At 35.6% G+C, this 23,970-nt stretch overlaps 1 long non-coding RNA gene across 2 annotated transcripts in view; it reads right to left on the bottom strand.

Moving 5' to 3' along the window:
* Positions 1 to 5,832: 5,832 nt before the first annotated feature.
* Positions 5,833 to 23,970, bottom strand: part of LOC116866434 — a 30,768-nt gene continuing 12,630 nt past the window's right edge. The window contains exons 2-6 of one of the 2 annotated variants that reach the window (XR_004382386.1): positions 21,851 to 22,008; positions 21,155 to 21,248; positions 20,728 to 20,866; positions 7,875 to 8,008; positions 5,833 to 5,941 (exon numbers count right to left, since the gene is read on the bottom strand). This is a non-coding gene — a long non-coding RNA (uncharacterized LOC116866434). The remainder of the gene's footprint in view (positions 5,942 to 7,874; positions 8,009 to 20,727; positions 20,867 to 21,154; positions 21,249 to 21,850; positions 22,009 to 23,970) is intronic. The other variant, XR_004382387.1, reaches the window with a different exon arrangement.

The raw sequence follows: 23,970 nt of genomic DNA, 5'->3' as shown, positions 1-23,970 counted from the left end.
AAAATTATGAATTAATGAATCAGTGAAAATAATGATTACATATAAGCTCTTTTGATAGGATACTAAAGAACTATTAGAGTGATTCAAGAAACTATAATTTTAATTACAAAAATAAGAAAAAGAATTCAAGATGGCAATTGCTAAGACATCTGTATAATTTTTCTAGCTAGTAATGCCAGCCAGTTCTTTGTGTGAATTCAATTTTTAACTTGTTTAAATTAATTATTTATTTAAATATTTATATGTATTTAAATATAAATATTTAAATATTTATTTAATATGAAATATAAAATTATATATAATTATATATAAATATAAAATTATATTTATTTAAATATGTTTAAATTTAAATATAAAATATAAAATTATAATTTTCTAAAAAGGTATAGTTATATTAAAAATAAAATTATATTTTAAAAATTATATTAAATAATTATATAATATATTATATATTATTTTTAATATAATTAATTTAATAAAGCCTGTGGGCATTTTTTTTCAGTTTATCAGGAACAAAATGAAATGATGTCATGACCTAAATTATTGCTAGTTACTTGCTCAAAATATTTGAATTTAGCATTATAGTATAAAGGCAGATAAGAAGAGAGAAGGGGAGTAAGTCAATAATTAGAAAGCTGACACTTTGGGGGCACCTGGGTGGCTCTGTGGGTTAAAGCCTCTGCCTTCAGCTCAGCTCATGATCCTATGAACACCGCATCATCATCATCATCATCATCATCATCATCATTGGGCTCTCTGCTCAGCAGGGAGCCTGCTTCCCCCTCTCTCTGCCTATTGTGATCTCTGTCTGTCAAATAAATAAATAAAATTTAAAAAAAAAAAAAAAGAAAGACAGAAAGCTGACACTTTGTTTGGCTCTCAAGACATTAGAGAAATACAATTAAAGACACAAAAAGATCCAATGGCCTATTCGTGTTTTTTTTGTGCTTAAATTCTACATGTTAGATTCCTACAAGATACCTATAAGTATACTTCCTGTTTACCTAGAAGATATCATGTACATTTGAACAATGCATCCAACAACCAAGCCTCATTATTTCTTAACTACCTCAAATTCAATTAACTCGTTTAACAAGTTAACTCAAGTTAATAAGTATGTACTGACTCCTGTGTTCAAAGCACATGTCAGACACTGAGAATATGCCAATAAACAAGAAGCTGTCTCTTTATCAAGTAAAATGCTGACTAATGGGAAGATATGCACAGTAACAGGAAAATACAATGCAACGCAAGTGTTGTGATAGAGCTAAGCAAAAAATAATACAGAAGCACATAGGAAACCACTTACCAATTCTTAATGAAACTTCATGGAAGGTTATGAGAAGGAGTAATGTTTAGGCAATTAATACAAGGAAAATACATAGTATATATGCCACCATTCTTTCAATATGATGGACATTGCTTATCCAATGAACCCTAGACTTGTCCTTACATACTTTATGCTCCTTAACCTAGTCTTCCAGGAATCCATAGTTAGTCTATCAGAATTATTGGTTATCAAATCAGTAGCTTAAATGAATATGTAGGACAAGAATAAGTAGTGATGGAGAACAGTGAGAGTAGGAGAAATAAAAGGGATGGAGAACTGTCCAAAGTCAGGACAGCGGTCACTATGAAAGAAAATGAATGGTCATAGGGGAAGCTGCAGGTAGCTTAAAGTTTAAGGTTTAAAGTTGCAGATAGCTCAGCATGAAGTTTAAGGAAAGAATGGTGAGAGACGAAGCTAGAGAACTAAAACGAGTTGATGAAAGGCATTGTAAGTGATAGTCGGGAGTTTGGATTTGATTATGAGGGCAATGAGGAGGGAACCAAACTTTGTGATCTTTCATTTCTCACTCATTCTAACCACACAAAAAAAAAATTTTTTTTTTTTTTTTTGCCTCATACATACACTTACCTTCCCTTTTCTCCCAGTTCATAACAACAATCATGACTGGGTCTTTATTTTGAAGTCATGAATCACTTCTTTTCCTAAAAACTGCATCTTAATAGTCTCATCTTTGAATAGATGAGAAACAATTTTGTTTTTCAATCCTATTTTTGATCTTTCTTTATATGCCTTGTACATATAGGGCATATAACTAATTATTTGTCTTCTGTCTTCTGGACTCATACATTTCTCAGTGACTTATCATAGATCAGAGTCATGCTTTCAACATTTAGCTTCAAGAAATATCCCCCACCTCTACTTGTACATCACCTCCATTTTCTATATTCTAGATTATTATAGGCCACAGAATTCCAAATATTACAACACATTTTCCTAACTTCTACAACAGTTTTCTCACCATTTCCAGCACCCCGTAACAGCTTCCACACTGCTTGCCACTTGACCCAAAACACTGCCACACAGTTCAAGTGTTTTTTTCCATGCTCCCTGATCCTTTTGCACCCTTAGGCTGTATTATATATACACATAATACACATATTATATGTATATATTATGCTAATACCCAACTTCTGCTAATATGCATTGGCTAGTTTCTATTGCTGCTTTGGAATTCCTTTCCCCTTAATAAGCACACCATTTTCTCAGCTGAATTATATTGGACCATAACCCTAGTTATTGGTTTTGTAACCAGAAGAGAAGCAGGTAAGGCTAAATTTGGAAGGGGTAGTCTTTTTTTCCTTGCAAAACAGAGTCCTCTGCACCTCCGTCAAGCAAGGGACATAGAGAAGAAAGCAGTGGCCTTTAGCATGAAGTACTGGGCTACTTCTAAAGCACAAAGTTCAGAGGATCTGGAGAGTCAAGTTTTGTGTTTCATTGACCTAGATATGCCCAGTTCCAATTTGCAGGTTCTCACTTTTTTCTCCACAAGAGTTAGCAGTCTATCCAGGGCTGAGAATTCAACCTTCTCAGAAGCTTTGTTAGTGTTAACAGTTAATTCTGGGTTTGTTCCTATCATTTTCTGTACTCCAGCTGCAGAAGATGAGTCCCTTTATATGCTACTAAAGAGGCCCTCTGACTATGATACTACTTTCTTGATGAATAATTACTCTCACCCTTCCCTGTTTTTTTTTTTTTCTTTTGAATGCCTGCCTTACTAGCCTTCCAAGAGGGCCTCTGATTCCATTGTCCTGATAGTTAGTGCTCCTCAATTTCTCAAAATCTTGAAATACTTCACCCACCACTGAATCCCTCTACACTTATCTCACTGCTGAAATTTTCAGCAATTGCACTGCTACAGCACGTGCTTTACCTATCTCCAGTGTTTCAGCTCCAAATCTCATTTTACAGTTGCCTTGTCTGAACCACTCTAGGCACCAATCATTTTTGATTGACTTCCTAGAAAGACAAACTCTGTGTTGGGGATTTGCATTCAGAGAATTTACTGAAGATGCAGAGAATTTATTGCAGGATGAACACTTCTGGAGCAGTAGCAGAATTTGGATCTTCCTTTAGAAGTATATTCTGTATTTGTTGTAAAAACTGCAAAATCCATGGCAAAGGACAAGCCTATAGAAAAGATAGGGGATTGGGAAGACTAATGCAATTTATCATAACCCAGTATCCAATGTTGATAAATATAGTTCTTAAAAGAACAAGGGTTTCAGTTGGGCTTGGTTATGGAAGAGAAGAGTATGGTATTTTGCTGGTTATGAACAATACATATCACACATTTGTGTGTTTCTCTACCCCATTTACTGAAAAGCTATATGGTTTCTACTTTTAAATGGAATCCAGAGCAGAAGACTCTCCAGCAGGTCCAAATTGCCTTGCTGCCTAAGACTTCTGATGTAGCAGATACCAATGATACTCAAAGTGTTACCAGTAAATAAAAATTTATAGGGAGCGTCTAGAAAGCCCCAAAAGGAGAATAATAATGCTAAGATTCTAGAGTAAATTCATGGTTTCCTTTGGTTACAAATGCCCTCCTTTTAGAAAGGTTTCTGGCCGCTAGTGTACCTTTTTGAAGATTAACCATGAAACACCGAGTGACTTGAACTGTCCTTAGGAATGAGATTAGAAGAACAAAAAAGTATGTAGTGGGGTCTCTTATTTTTAGGAGAGACTGACAGCATGTCTCTACTTGTGATAGAAAGTTGATTCATTTTTTAAAATGATTCACTTATGCTAAGGTGTGAAGTTGTATGAGATGTAAATGCAGGTGGAAAGGTGGGAGTAGATGCTGAGTAGCAGGAGGATCCCGGGCTGGCTAGTGCTGATCCTAGGCCTCTTTCCAGTAAGATTTGGGTCTCACTCTCCCCTCACCAGGAAAGCTGACATCCATGGGTTTCATTTCTCAAGATCCTATGTTAGCTGGCTTCTCCAATGAGCATCCTTGGCAAAATATTGGCTGGTGAAAGGAAAAGAAAAGCCAGGGTATTTCTCCTCCCTGTCTGCCTGAAGTGTTGTCTCTATCAACACTATCCCTCCTCAGCAGCTTCTGCTCCTACTAAGCAGTCCCACTGATGAGGTATTTAAAGGTGAAACTAGCGCTTGGGCTCCCTTTGACCTTGTAGTAGTGGCTTCCTTCTGTTTCTGATCTGTGGATTGTCTTACCATGTCACATTTGGCATCTCAGCTCAGTCCTCACCTGTGTAATCACTTCACTCCATTACATTTTTTGTGATGTAATAATTGAAGTGGTTTCTGCTTTCCTGGAGAGACTTGTCATGGATAAATAGCCATTGATAAAAGAGTTTGATACCTAGCAAGGACGTTCACAATGTAATAAGGAAGAATTCTTGAACTGAGGGTAAATGGAAGAAAAACTGATAAAACATTACATCTTACGATTTCATTTTCTTGAAATAAAATTATTCCTAACGTATTAGGTATGGCACAAGATTTAGGAAGGTATCATTAAATAGTTATAGCTACAATGATTAAAGCAGAAATGTAAGATGAACCTTACAAAGAGATGACACAAAGTAGCTTCCACCCAAGGCCATCATAATCCTGGTTATGGTTATAGATGATAGAATGGTGTTGAATTATTTTTGGCCAATCAAAACCATTACTAACACTTCATGTTATACCTGAATTAACATGACAAGTGGAATAAAACAATCTACATTTAAGTTAATAAAAAAGGCAGCTTACGGAACATTGGGACTTGTTTTCTTGGTCACGCCTGAAAAGTCTCAGGTTATGGTAGCAAAGTATATTCTAGTCCCTTCTTATAGTATTTCTAATTATTCTTGCTTGTCTCACAGTCATTTAATGTTTATTGTCCAGTGTCTCAAAGTCTTCAGCACAACCATTGTCCTGGCAGATGTTTCAATAAGTGATTCAATGAAAAAAAAAAAAGAAAAAAAGAAATTTTGTCAGTTGACACAAACTGAAAATCAGGTCTTCAGAAATGAAATCCCATCTTCAAGAACAATCAACAACAGAGGTGAAAGTCTGGACAATTCTTAATGATATCTTGCTGCTTTGACTGAATGAAGAAAAAAATAATGATTAGGAGTTTTAAAAGTTTCCACACTCCTAGGAAAAGACTGATATTCTTTAACCATGGTAATAAGAAGCTATCAGAACTATGTTTAACTTCAATCAATAAATAACTTACTTTATTAAACACACTTTAAAAGCTAGCCTACCAACAGTGTCTTTATTTTTGAAGTAGCCAATTAGGAATAAATTTTCCCCAATTAATATACCTCTGAGGACCAACCAAACAACAGTAGACACACCCAAGTAACCATACATTTACAGATGACAACCCATTCATGCTTTCGAACATCTGCCAATCCCTGAATTCCCTAAAACCCTATATAAAATTAGTAGTTTGCTGAACTAGAAAGATTTTGCATAATTCCAGCATAATATTCCCTTACAATAATGAGGAAAAAATTCAACTTTGCCTTTTTATATTGGATACTGTATGATGGTCTCATCATCCTTTGACATCCTTTAAATGTCCCTTTAATAAATGCAAGAATCTTTGGAGACTTTTTTCTTCAATACATTTCCCTAGACGACACAAAAAAATAACAATTTAAATTAGCTTTGCTATGTAGAACTAACACAGACATTTAGCTTTCAAATAAAGTAGTATGGTGCTAAATATTTTTTAAAGTTCACTAAAATTTTTAAATTATAAAATCATGTCAGTGTTTTGGGGGTAAGTATTCTGGAGTCACAATCAAGCAAGATTTGATTCTGGCAAATTTTTTAATAGTTTTTATGTTTTCAGCTGAGTGCTTTCACATAGCTATAAGATTTTAAAATTCAGCATATTTAAGTAAAACCAAACTAAACTAAAACAGTTCACCCATTTCTTCCATCCCTTATGTTCTCTATATTATGACTTTATTTTTTTTGTTTTGTTTATTGTTTTTAATTTTTGTGTTTTTGCTTTTATTTAGGTTTTGCATCTATGTGAAATTATGCAGTATTTGTCTTTCTCTAAGTAATTTCACTTAGAATGATACCCTCAAGTTCCATCCATGTTGTCACAAATAGCAAGATTTCATTCTTTTTTAGCCAAGTAATATTCCATTATGCATAAATGCCACAATTTCTTTATCCATACATTTATGAATGAAAAAAGATTTTATATGAATCTTAGCTGTTGCAAATAATGCTGCAATGAACATGGGGATACATGTAGCTTTTTGAGTTAGTATTTTTCTTTTTTTTTTTAAGATTTTATTTGTTTATTTGAGAGAGAGAGCACAAGCAGAGGGGAGGGAGAGGGAGAAACACACTCCCTTCTGAGCAGAGAGCCTAACATGGGGCTCATTCCAGGTCCCTGGGATCAGGACCTGAGCTGAAGGTAGAAGCTTAACCAACAAGCCACCCAGGCACCTCAGTATTTTTATTTTCTTCAAACACATACTCAGAAGTGGAATTCCTGGATCATAAGGTAGTTCTACTTTTAATTTTTTGAGAAGCCTCTGTGATAATTTCTATTGTGGTTGTACCAATATACTTTCCCATCAATAGGATACCAGTGTTTCCTTTTTTCTACATTTTTGGCAACATGTGTTATTTCTAGTCTTTTTGGTAAGAGCCATTCTCATAGGTGTAAGATGATATCTTATTGTGGTTTTGATTTGCATTTTCCCAATGATTAAAAATGTAAAGCATTCTGGGGTGCCTGGGTGGCACAGTCTGTTGGACGACTGACTCTGGGTTCCTGCTCTGGTCATGATCTTATGCTTGTGGAATCGAGCCCTGTGTCTGAGTTCTGCTGAGCACAGAACCTGCTTAAGACTTTCTCTTCCTCTGCCCCTCTCCCCAATAAAATAAATAAATAAATCTTTAAAAAAATTATATAGAGCATGTATCTGTTGGTCATCTGTATGTCTTCTTTGGAAAAAATGTCAATTCAGATTTTCTGCCCATTTTTTAGTGGTTTTTTTGTTTTGCTTTTGCTTTTGAGTTGTAGGTTTCCTTTTATAATTGTAGTCAATTGGATGAAAGCATTACATTCTTCATTTTTTGACATAACGTAGGCCAAATAACTTGTTGACTAATATTTAGAATGTTATTCTAATCTCTATTGGTATTATGTAAATAAAAAATAATAAAGTCCTATGAAACAGCAAGGTATATCATTACTATAATGAAGTACACCATAAAGGTAGCACATTTTCTTGATTTTAGATAAAGCTATATGTATGTAATATGTATATAATTTCATATTTTGTTTCTTTCTAGATCAGATACAAAGGAATTAAAGAGATAATAACTTTTTTGGCCAAAGATCTTCCATTAACTGGAAGAACATTTGTACTATCCCAAACTTCTACTGGTTTCAAGATTAGCAAAGCCTTTATGCCTCCCTGTTATTTTCTTCTTAAATTTGACTGGATTTTTTTTTCCATTTTTTTCAGTGTATGTGTAAAAAATGCCTAATTCTTTTATTTTTCATGAGAGTCATATGATAAAGTATACTTACCTCCCCACTGATTTCACAAAATGTCCAGATGGCTGAAATAGGGAGCAATAGCCAGAGACAGAGAGAAGCAAAGGCTGGGCCTGAGGAAGAGGAGGAAGCTGCTGAGGTCACAACTTACTACAGCTATTTCATTCCTAATGTAAGCAGAGAGATTTAGAGAAGTGAAAGGAGATAATAGAAGATGAGACCCTTAACAAATAGCAATTAGCAATAGCAATATTCCTAAGTATCAGTAGAATTAATTATATCCCATTTGTGTGCAATTATATCATAATAATATAAATAAAATAATTTTATTTTTGCTTTATTTTTATTTTTTTAATTTTTAAATTTTGTTTTATGTTTACGCTAAATTCATCTTATATACTTGTCTCTTAACATTGCACACAATTTCAGAATTTTACTTATTTATTATTTTTATTGATTTGTTTGAATTACCTCCTACTTCTGAAGATGGAATACCTTCAATTTACCAAATGTATGGAAAAAGATAAAAGACAGTTCATAAAACATAAAGGGTAAAGGTCAGAGAAATACCCCACCCATTTCAAAATATCCTGATTAAAGAGAAATATAGAAACTAAGTTCTATAATATTTAAATGTTCTTTTTCCAGAACAACAAAAAAAAAAAAAACAAAAACAAAAACAAGGGAAATTTTAGTACCAGTACAAAGTTTTTTTGGTCCCTGAGTGGAAATAAATAAATAAAAATCTAAAAATGAGGAGACAACATTCAATATAATAAATAGTGCCATGATAACACTTTTTATGACAATGCAGAGACATTCCACAGAGGGCTGTTGTCTTTTATCAGCCGTGTGTGAAAACTTAAATAGTAATGTTAAGGCATAGTTCTGTTAGAAAGGCAATTCTAATAGAACAGAGATTGTGATGATGTGGTCCAGACATACAGATTTGTGATGTTAAAATTGAGAGAATGCAAGTAATAGTTTAGAAATCTCTTAGGCTTTCCTTTTCATAACTCCTTTGTGTTGGTCATGCCTTAAACAATATTGATTTTTCTAATTACAAAATTAATACAGGGACTTCCAATTCAATATTGTTGATTAAATGCTATTTCTTAAACTTTATTATTTTCCAAAAGTGAAAGGCAATAAAAATCTTTACAGCCTCAAGGAGGAGACCCAGGGAAAAGACAACAGCAGATAAGAGAGGTCAACAAATTTTTAAAAATGAAAATAAATGGAGGAGAGCTAACTGGCCAAAAAGACCAGAGGAAGCTAAGACTATTGTGCCTATTGAAAGGAGAGTGAGGAGTTCTTTATAGATCTTGGATATCAGCCCTTTGTCTGTAGTGTCATTTGAGAATATCTTCTCCCATTCTGTGAGTTGCCTCTTTGTTTTGGGTCAACATGGACAGGACTGGAGGAGATTATGCTGAGTGAAATAAGTCACTCAGAGAGAGCCAATTATCATATGGTTTCACTTACTTGTGGAGCATAAGGAATGACAGGGAGGACATTGGGAGAAGGAGAGGAGAAGTGAGTTGGGGGAAATTGGAGGGGGAGACAAACCATGAGAGACTGTGGACTCTGAGAAACAAACTGAGGGTTTGGGGAGGAGTGGGAGTGGGAGGTTGGGTGAGCCTGGTGGTGAGTATTATGGAAGGCACGTTTTGCATGGAGCACTGGGTGTGGTGCATAAACAATGACTCTTGGAACACTGAGAAAAATAAAATTACAGTATTAAAAAAAGAAGAAGAAGAAGAAAGGAGAGTGAGGAGAAAGAAGCCAGTTTTCCCTGGAGGACACTGCAAAGCACCTATTGTAACAAAAGGCAGGAGCCACAGGGCCTGTAACCAGAGATGGCTAAGAGTTTCTGTAATAAGCCCTTGGGCATTTAGGTAAATCCTGACCACTCTCAGCAATCCAGACTTCTCAAACTTTAGCCTTCAACCCAGCCAGCCAGCCCACTGTCACAGAAGACTCCGAGCCAGAAAATTTCAGAGCCACACAAAGAAGTCTCAGAGGGTGAAGGTCTGATTTATAAACAAAGTGAGCAACTGATGGTTTAATCAGCCTTTAAGGTTCTCCATGCAAAATTCAGGCTCTTGCTATGACTATGGCAGAGCAGGGATTCTTTGAATAGTGGGTTGCAAATTTATAGGTTGTTGTAGTGATTGGGAGAGCACTATTGGGATTTAATGGGTAAGAGTCAGATTCCAGACATCTTCTCATGTATGAAACTCCCTCACAGTGGAGAATTAACCCACATCCCCAAAGACTTTCTGATATGGTAGTAGACAATCAAATAGGAAAAAGAAAATGTTTTTAAAGCTGTGTGTAACTAGGGCCTAACTACGTTTTTTACAAAACAACACTTTTTTTACATATAAACACAATGTATTTTGACATAACCTTAACAAAGACAGTATTTCGGGGATGCAATTATAAATTGAAGCTAGATGGAATATTGTTTGGTTTGGAGTTCAGTCAAGAATTTTTCATCATTTCATAAGATCACATCACCAAGACCAGTGCCACTCATGATATTGATGATATCAGTGCTACTCAGCAGCACAACTGTATCAGTTTGCATTCACAGCTGTCCCCTTTAGAGATTCTCCAAATAAGTGCAAGCATATAATTACCTCATTATGTCCACAGTAAGTGTAGAGTAGCCATGTCTGATGGTTTACACATTGAAATGCATATAATTTTATTATTAAATATTTTCTATTTCCTTTTTACTTTGTAGTTATGACATTATATTACTTTTGGTGAAGTTATATGCATTGATAGGGTAGGTCGTACTACTATGCTTCTCATTTCAGAATAGTAATTGGAGCTTTATAAATTATTTGCTTTAAAAAATAGTGGTCATTACTTCTAATAGGATTGAAAGCCACTTCCCTAGGATGAACTCATTAGTTGAAAATTCTTTCCCCAACCATAGTGTCCAATCAGGATTTCAGTATATTATACTTAACTGTGGACTGTCAGTCAAATGTTATCAGATATTTGAGAAAGCCTCTAGCATAGAAAAGAAAGACCAAAACAAATGAAACAAATAAGAGGAGAAAAAAAAAATTCTGGAGAAAAAATATAAAACAAGACAAAAAAAACAACAACAACAAGATAATACTAGAAAAGGTTTTGTGTGTATGCACATGTATATGTTGGTTTGTACATACAGCAGCAGTTAAACTGTGGTCTGGAGGTCTTAGGGAGTCCCACAGCCTTTTTAGGAGTTTTTCATTTTCATAATTATAGTAAAACATTATTTTCCTTATTCACTCTGATACTCTTTTTCAGTGGTTACATAATATATGATATCCTAACATGTTGAATATAGAATATAGAATATGGATATAGAATATGAATATAGAAGCAGTTATGAGTCCCAAGTACAATAAATGAAAAAAAGATTACTAATATGTTTCATCATGCAATTACATAACACTAAGGGTAAAAAGAAGATCCTAAACTTGGCAAGAAAAATATATAAGTATATATGTATATATATATAATATATACATAGAATAGAAAAATCAGAAGTAAAAATGGCAAAACTGAAACTAAAGGAAAATGTAGAAATTCTGTAACATTTTGAGTGAAGAATACTTCCTGCAGGAATTTTGTATTTAAACTATCAACTAAGTTTTTAAATAAAATAATGACAGTTTGAGGGCACCTGGGTGGCTCAGTCAGTTAAGCGTCTAGCTCTTTGTTTCAGCTCAGGTCGATCTCAGGGTGGTGAGATTAAGCCCCAAACTGGGCTCTGCACTTGTCATGGAGTCCGCTTGGGATTCTCTCTCTCCCTCCCCCTCTATCCCTCTTCCCTCCCACTCTGTCCCTCTCCCTGCTCCCAACTCACTCTCTCTCTCTAAAATGAATACATACATACATACATACATACATTCTGCAGGCAATATTACCAAATTTTCACCTCCCATACACATTTCCAAGAAAGATTCTAGAGGAGCAGGCAGAAAACCAAGAGGTTTAAAATAATACATTCAGAAAATAAGGGAAGCACCAGAGGAGTGTCACACTGAATTCTTAAGATCTGCAGCAGGCATGGATAGGGAGCACCTAGATAGAAAGAAGCTAGAGCATGGAGCACCAGAAAGTGTCTCAGAAAGAAATAATTGAACCTGTAGACTTCCACTCATTGGGCACAAAATTGTACTTGAGAGGATATTTAATAATGTGAGGAGAAAATTGCCATATATAGAAAACTAATCACATTTAACAATGAGGGAAGCATTCACCAAAAAAATGAAAGGTTGAAAAGAAAGAAAAAATAATCATAATACAGTAATCTCAACTTATTTGGGCAATAAATCAACAACAAAAAAAAAGGAGTTGTGCTCTTTCACATCTATTTCTGTCAAAGTCTTGTGAACTTTCTGAATAATAGAAATGCAGATGAGGCCTAAAGATAGTTGTAAGAACAGTTAACTGCCTAGAGACTTAGATTCAAACATGCACCAATCTATGTGTATGAATTTCAGACCATTTTAAGTGAAAGTAGAAAGGTGTAATTTCATATTTATGAAATTAAAATAAAATTTCACATGCTCTATTATAGTATAATGATGATACTTCATACTTTTAATCAGACAATCTGAAGCACTCTATAAACATTAGCAAATTAAGTCTCACAATACCCCATGCAGTAGTTAAGAATAATCATTCATTATATACTCAATAGTTAAATTGAGACATCAAGAGATGAAGTGATTTATCTCAAGATCAAACATTCCTTGAGTTCTAGAGAAAAGAGTCGCCTACAATTTCAATTTTCAATTTCATTTCATCTACAATCTTTTGCTATAACTCTCAGTCTTGCCAATTGTTTCACTGTAGAAAATATACTGTGTTCTCTATTTACTGTCATTATCTAAATTTCAGGATTACTTGGCCACCTTGTTGGCTCATAAAGTCTCCATATTTCCCCTTTGGAGGATGTAAGATAAACTCTCTCGTTATCAAATCTCCCTTTTGGGTAATTCCCAATGCATTTCTCATCAGAAGTTTTCCAATATAAGCATATTACCAGAATAACACTTTTGTTTAATAATTCCATGCTTTCAAAAATCCATTCAGTATTAATTAACCAAATATTTATTAAGTGGTTTTATATGACAAGCACTACAGATTTTATTCCTGCCATCACAGATTGTAGTGTCTACCAGGAAAGACAGAAAATTTTTAAAAAGCAATTATGGTTAAGTCAGCCAAAGACTACTAAGAGAAGAGGTGGGTAGAAACTAGGCTGTGGAAGTAGAGCTAACATCATGTTATGCCACGTCAAGGAATTTAGATTTTTCTAAAAAAAAAAAAAAAAAAGGGAATCTCTGCAAGAAATCATGTTTTGATGTGAAATCCCACTCTGGCTGCAGTGTGGGTAGAGTGGGGAGAAAAGAGCAAGACTGGATGCAGGAAGACCAAGTAGGAAACTCAGCTGTGGTCCAGAGTAAAATAATGGTAGACTTCCCTGGTTTGGAGGAAAAAGCAGTGACAGTGGGGAAAAAGACATGTATTTAACAGAAATGAAGAAATGAAATCAGAGTAATTTTGACTTAACGTGAGAATAAATGAAAAAGAGAGAGACACAGAGAGAAAGCACAGAAGATTCCTAGCTGTCACAGAGTAAGAGACTATAGAAGAAAACAGAAGCTTCTACATTTGACTGTAAAACAGAAGTTAGTTTTGTGGAGTTCAGAAAATAAGATGAAACTGAAGTGCCAGACAAAAAACATAGAAGATGGAAGGGAGGAATATTGGAGTTAAAACATTTGAGTATTTTACATTATTGGGGAATAGAGTATTGAGAAAGTTAAGTAACTGTAGACTTCAAACATCAAAAAATTTTGAAAAGAATCATTAAAATAATATAAATATAATGATTAGGTTTCAAGCCACAATTTATATGTAATCAAAATTGTTAGGTTTTTTTTACACTGTCATCAAGGAAAAAAGGCTATATATTCTTTGCAGGCATACATAGAACATTCACAAAAATTGACCATCTGCTATGTAAACTCAACAAAATACTCAATGCAATAAATTCAAAGAGATAGCATAGTAAACCCAAAGTTGAAGAAAGAAAATCATAAGGACTCAGATCAAAAATTCATAAAATGAAAAGTAAACATCTAAGTAAACAAAAACCAATGGAGTTGATCATCAAAAACTAAAAGGTATTTCTCTGAAGATACTAGTACAATACTGAAAAACCTCTAAGACTGACTTAGAAAACCAGAGTAATGTTAACAACAATTACACATCTCTATATTTTGTTTATTTTATTTTATTTTATTTTATTTTATTTTATTTTATTGAGAGAGTGAGAGTGTACAAGCAGGGGGAGCTGGAGAGAGAGAGGGAGAAGCAATTTACCCACTGAGCAGGGACTCAATCCCAGGACCCCAGGATCAGGATCTGAGCCCCAGGCAGACACTTAACCGACTGAGCCACCAAGGTGCCCCTCTTAATTTATTTTAGAAAAGATGATGGTCATTGTAATTTTCTGTGATATGACTTTGAAGTTTTTCTGCATTGTATCGGGCTGGTCTCGGGCCAGCTTAAGGAAAGAGTCTCTCTAGTGTTTATATTCTTGTCATAGGAAACAATATTAGCTCATCTTGATCCAGAATCCAGGGTCCAATGGATACAGAAAAAAATTAAATCTATCAGTTAGAAATACAGAAGTATATTCTATGACTCACTGAGTCACCACGGAAAAGTAAAAAAAACCCAAATTCTGTCTCTCTGACACAAAGGGTTAACAAACGTTAGCGGTATTCTTCATCATAAAGACATGCCAGAACATACCAGAGTGTTGCGATTACACTACTCTTTCTTGAGAAAGTTCAATTCCTTCTCTTCTCACAAAACAAAAAGCATAAAGGCAAGAGTATGATTGTTTATTTGTTCATATATACTTTGCTTTAGATTCCCTCCCCTTTTCCAGGGCTATAGGCAAAAACATTTAGTACTTCTATACTACATCTTTATCTCTTTTTTTTTTTTTAATCTTTCCAATTCCTATTCCTCCATTTCTAAGCATTTATAACATAGAGGTGAGGAGGAATAATGAAACCCAAAGGGCATGAGCAAGGTGATATTAGGGCAGGGGTCAGCAAGTTTTCCTGAAAAAGACAGTTTGTAAATATTTTAGATTTTGTGTGCTGTACAGTCTTCATTGGGACTACTCAACTCTGTCATTGTTGTACAAAAGCACACTCGGACAATAGGTAAACAAATGGGTGTGACTGTAATAAAAAAATTATTTACAGAACACATTATTTTCTGTAAATAAACAGATTATTTAGCCCATAACCCCTACTTTACAGGTCTGTTTTAGAGGAGGCAGAAAGTGCTGTGGTTTTCAGAAACAACAACAAAATATCTTCTTACTCTAAATATCTGAGACTGAATTTTTTTTTTTTTTCAAAACAAAGACAAAGGCTTTATTCGAAATTGGGGAGAATATTTAGATTGCTAATATCCCAGTAAGGTACTGTGACTAATAATCAAGCCTTTTCTGCAAGAAGACTTCATGTTTGAAAAGAGGGTGAATCTCAGAGAAATGCATCCCCAAAAGTTGGGGAAGAGACTCATAAATGATGGAATAGCATTCAAACATGGGAGACTCAGGAGAAAAGAGGCCAACTTAGTGCATTGTTTGGTCAAAACTCAGGACGCTGCTAAGTGATACAAGGTTGGACCAGGTCCCTAATCCAAATAAAATCTAAGGGCCAATTTATAATTGCAGACTCCTCCTTTTCAGCTTGCTTTGACTACTTTGACAAGTATCCCCTTCTTCAGATCTTTAACCCAACTGAGACATCCAGTGCATTGGACTTGAGTTTTCCCTGTGCTACCCTCTTCTTGTCCTCACTCCCCGACTCCCCTACTCTGCCTGTTTGAGTAACTTGCCCTAACATAAAGATCATTCTTCTACATATAATTTTCTTTCCCTTGCCCCTTTCTTCTTCCACGTATTTAACTGGCCAATCCACTATCTGAGTTAAATCTAACACCTAAACCAGTCTTTGCCTTTATCCAAGGTTCTAATTCTGACAAGTCCTACTTTAAATTTATTACTGCCTTAAATGAGTTCTCCATTCTCTCATAACCTTTCTATATTCTGTAGTCAGTTCACTCTTCGTTCTCTGAGATGCCCTTTTCTTTGCCTCCCAACGTCTGAGAGCGTATGGACCACGGACTTAGTGACTTAAAGCAACATTAAGTTATAATATCACTGTTTTGTAATTAAAAGTTCAGATGGGTTTGGCTGGATGCCCCGCTCAGAGTCTTGCCAGACTGATAACAGGATATTAGGCCAGGCTGCAACTCTCTCCCAAGGGCATCTTCCAAACTTGCTGGATGTTAACAGAATTCACTTCTGCAATTGTAGCATGGAGGTCCCCATTTTAGTGCCAGTTGTTGGCCAGGGACCACTCTCAGCTCCTAGAAGCCACCCACAGTTCCTTGCCAAGTGCCCCATAGGGCAGTTAACAAAATGGTTGTTTGCTTTCTTTGAGGCCAGCCAGGTATAAAACTCTGATTTTCTGTTCTGAGACTTTTTTTTTTTTTTTTTTTAACAGAGCTAACTTCATTAGGTCAGGTCCACTCAGGATAATCTCTCTCTTTTCATATAACAATAAACAATATAATCACAGGAGTGGTGTTTCTTCATAAGTCCCACCCATACTCAGAGGGGAGCATATGATATGAGTAACAGTCATAAGGAATCATCTTAGAATTCTGTCTACCACACTCCTCTTTCTCCCTCCAGGTCATAGTTTTAATTCTTCATTCATTAATTTAAAAAAATAAAATAAACCCTCAGAAGAAAACTTCATCCTTACATCTGGCAAGCTGACCAGCCTCTCTTTATCTAAGTCCTCTCTATATTTTTGCCTTCATGCCTATAGCTATGGAAGAATTGCCCGTTTTCCTATCTAAGGGACACTCCACCTTTTGTACACCAGACCTTATCCCAACCTACCTACTAAAAGTCTTCACTACTCTGATTATTTCTCTTTTCTCCTGTGTCATCTGTTTTATCTCCCCAATGAACTAAATCTTCCTATCCATGTACAAGTGATCTGTAATATAGCCCATCTATAAATAAAACCTCTCTTCTAAGTCACGTTCCCTTCCAACCATAACCCCATTTCTCCATTACCCTTTAAAACAGACTCTCTAATTTAAATTTATCTCAACTTGCTCATCTACCATTCTCCCTAGAACTTTCTTAAATTGGACTTTTCTTCCTACCACTCTCATCAAAGACATTCATAAAATCATTTTGCCAAATGTGCTGATCAGTTTTTAGTTTCCATTTTACATGAACTCTCACTGCATTTGTCATAGTTGATTACTTCTCCTTATTGAAACATTTCCATCTCTTGGGTTTCTGGATACCATTTATCCTATTTTTTCCATTGATGGTTTCTTCACTATCCTTTGTGACTCTTACCTTCTTATCCAAACCTCTAAATATTGTATTGGTTATATATTGTTATGATAATGCTCATAAAATACAACCCTAAAATTCAATGTCAGTCAACAATAAACACTTAGACACTTCATTTGTCTGTGAGCTTCATCTGATCTATAATGCGCTTAGCTAGGCTTACTCATGCACCTTGGGTTGACCCTGTATCTCCCATACTCCTGCTGGGACAAAAGGTATCTGGGCATATATTCTCATGGTAAGGGTAGAATGTAATAGCAGAGCGGAAATGTACAAGTACTTTCTCAAGCTTCTGCTTCTATCACAACCGTCATCATCCCATGGGCCAAAGAGAGTTTTACGCCCAGAGTAAGGATGTGATAGCCCAATTACATGGCAAAGAGAATGGGTAAAGGGAAGGAAATAGATATACGGCCTTTAATGCAATCAGTCAGCCACATCAGCTCTCATCTTCATACCTTTTTTCTTCTTTGTCTATGCTAAGCACTTAGATGATAATATCATATTCCATTACTTTAAATATCACCCCTCTTGTTGACTTCCAAATGCAGATTCTTATCTCCATCCCCGAGCTCTACCTTGAACTCCAGACTAATTTACCTAGTATTTACTTGGCATGTCAACTCCACTTGGATATCTAACAAATATCTCATACATAACATGCCCCAAACCAAACATTTGATTTTTTTACTTAAGCCTTCCCCTACTTCATAATTTTCTATCTCTATGCATGACATCATCTTTAACTTATATGCTCAAGCCAAAAACATTGAAGTCATTATTGGCTTCTCCCTTTTACACATTTACAAGCAATCTATCAACAAATCCTTCTGACTCCATTTTAAAATCTATTCTCCAGCTAATCATTTCTTACCAGCTTCCTTGTTGCCACCTAAACTGAGACACCTTCCTCTCTCATCTAAATGACCATCACTCCCACCCAGAGGTTTTCCTTCTGTTTTTCCCCTGCTACAGGCTTTTTCATTTATTATCCAGTATGATGTTTTTAAACATCATAAATAATGTGTATCATTTAACTAACTCTGCTGCATAAAAATATCAAATAGTTCCCTTTCATTCAGATCTAGACTATAGGACTACAGACTATAGGACATCAATGACACCTGGACGAAATGATATAAATCCCTATGTGAGCTTGCCTTGGTCTAACTCTCCAACATTATCTGAGCTTTCTTTGGTTTACCAATTCCATTTCACCTACAGTGACATCTTTACTGCTTTTCTAAACCAATAAAAATAATACCACCTTACAGTCTTTGTGGTTCTGCCAAGAATATTCTTCCCTGAGATACATGCAAGACCTCTTTCTTACCTTCAGTGAGGTAGAGAGACATCCTTTGGCCATACCATCTAAACTAGAAGCCACATTGTTTTTTATGCTTTTACTTGGCTCTGTATTTACCTGTACTACTACCACTACTTAATATCATACTATTTATTTGTGTTCAGTGTCTATATTCCACAACAAAATAAGGCCTCATGATAGCAGCCACTTCCTCAATTTTATTCAGTGCTACATCCCCTATGAATGGAAAAGTGCATGATACATGGGAGTACTCAGAAATATTTATTGAATGTTGAATGCAAATAATTTAGATAACATCGAACAAATAACCTTTTCATCTGCAGGGCATCTCTACAACCCCTCTTTACCCTCTTATTCATGCTGTTGATCCTGTTGGTTTCAACAGTAGTATGTAAGGAGTGAAGATTAATTATAATTAATAATCTAATTAAGAAAACTCATAACCATTTTACTAAAAATATGTTTTATACATTTCTTAACATATATGTATAAAAGTGTTTTCTCAGAAGAGAAATTGCTAGGTTTTAGAATATGTACATTCTCAGCTTTAGAAGAATGCCAGATTGCTTTCCAAGTGATCAACAAAGGAACAGATAAATAAAGTTTATTCATACACAGGAATATTATATAGGAGAAAGTAAATGCATTAAATTGCTATGCAGCTATGTAGATGAGTCTTAGGGAAGTTATGTTAGATGATAAAAGCAAGCCCCCAATGACTGTTGACTTAATTATGTTCTGTTTATATAATTAAGCAAAACTAAGTAATATATTTTAATGGTACATATATGTGCTAAAAGAATGATAAATGCAAAACTCAGGGTAGTGTTTAACTAGCTGGGGTAGAGCAGGGGAATGCATTCCAAATGGAACATAGATAACTTCAAAGATATCTGTCATGTTTTAGCTCTTAAGCTGTAGGATAGATTTATGAATACTCATTTTATTTTATATTTCATTATATATATATAGCTACACATTATTTTATATAAATATAGTATACTATTTTAATTATATAATTTTTAGTTGGACACAAATTGTTAATATACAAAAGGAAAAAAAAGTGAAACCACAAAAGGCAGGAACAAAAAGACCCCGCTCACTTAAGTATCCCTCACTTTTTAAGCCAAACTACCCCCCAAATTTTGATAATAGTAGATACAAAGCTGTCATTTGGGCAGAAAACAGTCACAAAAAATTTATTTATAATATTGAAAACATGGCCTACATATTGAATAATAAAAGCCCAGCAAAAATCATTAACAACAGTGATCACCTTATTTGCCCATTTGCTTTTCATTGAGAAAGCTATCAGAGCGATGCTATATTTTTAAAATATCATTTTGAAATACTTTCCACACGTGGCCAGTAACTGATATATATCCCCTGAAGACATCAGAATGCATGACACATTTTTATTCAATTCATTTATACTTAAGGGAAGAAACTCTATGGTTTCTTTAGCTCTTTTGCAGTTAAAAAATTCCATGATTCTAAAAAAAAAAAAAAATTCCATGATTCTAATAGTTCTAGGAACAGGGCAACCCAGGTTTTGGATTTGTGGGTGCTGACCAGCACCAAAAGTGCTGAAATGATAGGGAAAGCCTGATTGGGCTGTATTTCCTCTGCAGAGTGGGAAGAAAGATCCTTGAGACCCCGTGAATAAGACTGTTGTTGTTGTTGTTATTTCTCAGAATCAAGTAATTAGCTTAAGAAAGTTCTCAGACCAAGTGGAGAGGCACCTGTTTTTCATCTCAGATTCAGTCACTGCTACCACCAGCACTCACTAGCTTTCAGCACTCGGGCGTAGAAGCGACTCTGCTATCTAAGCCGTTTTTACATGTCCCTTGGCAGTGATTAGGGAACCACACATACAGTACAGTATAAATTAAACTAAGTGAAAAATTAACTTCCTGAAGAAAAACCACATGCTGTCCTCCTCCAAAATATGTGTTCGCCCTGACCTTTTGGAGGCATCAAGACGTCCCAGCCCTTTAACTTCATGAAAATCTTTTTAGATAGCTTACTCTGAGGGCAGATTTATGTCTGGAAAATTTGGAGTTGCTTACCAAAAGGATGAGAGTCATTTATTTTCCTGTTACTGGTCTGCCACATGAATGAGATAACATCAGCTAAAATATTCAGCAGAAGCTATTCCTGGTTTTTTCCCTTTCCCTCTTTGAGACCGGTTACCTATTTAACTCCATCCTGTCAATTAAACCAGAGAAAAAACGCAAAGAACTAATTAGGCAACTGTGTAATTTTAATTAGCTGTTTTGATAATTAAACTAATTAGTTCCCTTGTGTTTCCACAATATGTGGTGGACTGGTTTTGATATCACAGCTTCAGAGTTCCATTCCATTAGTTAATTAGTCACTTTTGCATTAGAAAGCTTTATTAATGGCCTTAATTTGCAGTTGAAATGAGAAATCTGCTGTCAATAATTTGGATAATTGCCTACTGTTTGATTATAAAGTACAAAAGTAGCAGCACACCATTACATATGCAAATCCCAAGGGTTATTTCCTGGATGCTTGGCTTTCTTGATCTACATTTCATCCTCTCTTCGCTTTCTGTTTTTTCTTGACCCTGTTAGGGGGAAGAGAATCCAGCTTATTAAGAAAATGAAGGCCTGTTTTTTTTTTTTTTCCCTTGTCCTGTACTGCATGTATGCTTGTGCCTGCAATTGTTAAAGTTATTGCTTGCTTTGTACCTAATTAGTGTCCTTGGAATTAAATGAACAGCTCTGTATACACCTCTAGCTCCTGCAGCCATGTTTGTGCATTGAATAATTGATTCTACTCTGCTAATCAGATAGGGACATAATGAGCCAGTTTAATTAAATGGGGATCTAACCTGGTGAACACTGGGAAAATATTTGCTCATTTACTTAGTAAAAGGCCACAGTTGCTTTTCATTGGATAGAAGGGAAGGTTATGGAAAGTAAAGTAGGCTCTCGAAGCAGAAACAGTTCAGTGGTTGTCTACCACTAGCAAAGGGGTTTAGTTAGTTTGGGCGTGGGGGTGAGTGTGGGAAGACTTTAATCAAAAGGCCAGAAGACGCTGAAATTGCTGACGGGTTTCCCCATCCTCTCCCAAAGGTGTCAGCATCACTGCTCTGCTATGCTCTAAGAGGCAGGTTTCCTGGTCGTACAAGGTCTTTAGTGATTTGCAGAAAGAATATCAACTCACTTCACTGCCCGTTGGTGCCTGTGTAACTCCAGAAAGGTAAGAGACAGTTGTAGTTTTCCTGCTCGGCAAGTGATGAGACTTACTTGTTTGTTCTCTAGTGATCAGGTGGACTTATGTGGAGTTCATAACCAAATGACTTGTGTAACCTTATTACTCTGCTGTGAAGAGACGGGGAAAGAGTTCACCGAGGCATGGGAGGAGTTATACAAACTTAAAGTGCTCTGTGTGAATTTTAACAAGGTAACTTAGGACTTCAGGGATGACAGCTGATCATTTTCAAACTTCACACTGGAGAAATACTTGTGCTTAAACACAGGTAAAATCTTTGGAAAGGCAAGATGGTTCTGGTCTTTAAATGTAAAAGATTACCCACATTTTCAGTGACAGCTTAAATGAAACGCACCACATTCAATATAATCTACAAAACCTAGCTCCCATTAACTATGGATGCATGTATCTCCTGTATTTCTAATTGCACATCAGACTAACTTTTCCTGCAGGAATCAAGTATTGCAAGGCCAATACAGAAACAACATGGTGCTCATCTGCTCGGGTGTACTAGGATGAAATAGCATATTGACCCTGAATCTATACTCTGAGTAAAAGCAATTGTCATTCTGCCACTGTAACACCTTGTTGCCAGTGGCGATGTAATTAAAGCTGTGAGGACTCATTTTCCATTCTTATCTCTTAAGTTCCTCTGAATCAGAGACTGTTTGTCTGTGGTAACTGAGAAAACCTACTACAAGGCTACATGTTTATGTATGAATTTCAGTCGCTTTTCCTTTTGAGGGGGCTGAAGTTATGTACATAATTACAATATTCACCCAAATAACGTGCATAGACAAATGTTGGTATGCACGTGCATGCACACATAGGCATGTAGATACTGTGTGTCCATTTATATACATGCACCCAGCCTCACACACACACACACACACACACACACGCATGCACACACACACACACACACAGAGTCTAAATTTTACTCACCCCCTTTTCTCCTCTATTAAAATTCCAAATGGCTAAGAGGATTTTCTCAATTTAGTCATACTTTTAATCTTCACTGAAATGAGTGATGACTTCTTATAATAAAAAGTTGACAGGCTTACATTGCGCACCAGTGGATTAGTTTCCCTTGGTGATGAGGTTTTCTTTTGTGCGCCGTGTGTCTGTTTGATGGAGGTTTAACAGAAAGCATTTTGGCAGAAATTGGATGCAGCAGGGATCATCTGGAGATGGCTGCTGTTCGATATTAACTGCACACAGTAACTTTTTTTTCCCTCTTCCTTTCCTTTTTTTATTTATTTTTTTTTTTATTCTTCAGCCAGGTGACAGAGAGAGCCAAAACATTTTTTCCTCTAGAAAATAAATACTTTTTTTTTCCTTTTTGGGAATATAGTGCGTACCCATTCTGCAAACGCCTCAAAATATTTAATATGGTTAGGCCATTGTTTTATGTAAGCATGAGAAAAGCTTTCTCTGCAAGGAGGTATCAACACACAAATATCTGAAAGGTGTATTTCTAATATCCAAATGCCTTTGATCTTCCAGAAATCAGCATATAAACAGGAGTTGGTTAAAGATCAGGATTTGATGTTTTACAGCAGATACACACTTGAAACTTACCTAAATTCAAAGAAAGAGTCTCCTGGGCCGTCATTTGCATTATTTCCTCCCCATTCTCACCCCCTTCTTGTAATTCCATTTTATTACGCATTGGAAGCATCAGAAGTCTCCTAATGGAGACCTGCCAGATGTCGAATGTAGTGGAACATGCTCCAAGCATATGTATATATTTATATTTGTGACTATATGCACACGGAGAAAATAAATAACTGAAAGGATCCATCTCATTCCACAGGAAAGCTCTGACCAGGTGGGTGGGAGCTACTAACATTCACTAGCCCCTAAGCACTATAGCCAGTGATTCGATGCACATCATTCTGTTTTTGCTGTGAATACACAAAACCTGAGAGCCCCCAGTGTGTGGTACAAATAACTATTTCTCTTTAATAAAGGAATGCATCTGTGTGTGTGGGTGGGTGGGTGGGTGTGTGTGCGCGCGCAAACATTTAATACAGTAATGCTGCCATTCCGTCCAAGAAAAAATATTTATT

Source organism: Lontra canadensis, unplaced genomic scaffold (assembly GCF_010015895.1).
Source record: "Lontra canadensis isolate GAN:19392208 unplaced genomic scaffold, GSC_riverotter_1.0 scaffold9, whole genome shotgun sequence".
NCBI classification, from domain to species: Eukaryota; Metazoa; Chordata; class Mammalia; order Carnivora; family Mustelidae; genus Lontra; species Lontra canadensis.
The sequence above is the reverse complement of the archived record's forward strand: the minus strand, read 5'-3'. Positions and strand labels throughout refer to the sequence as shown.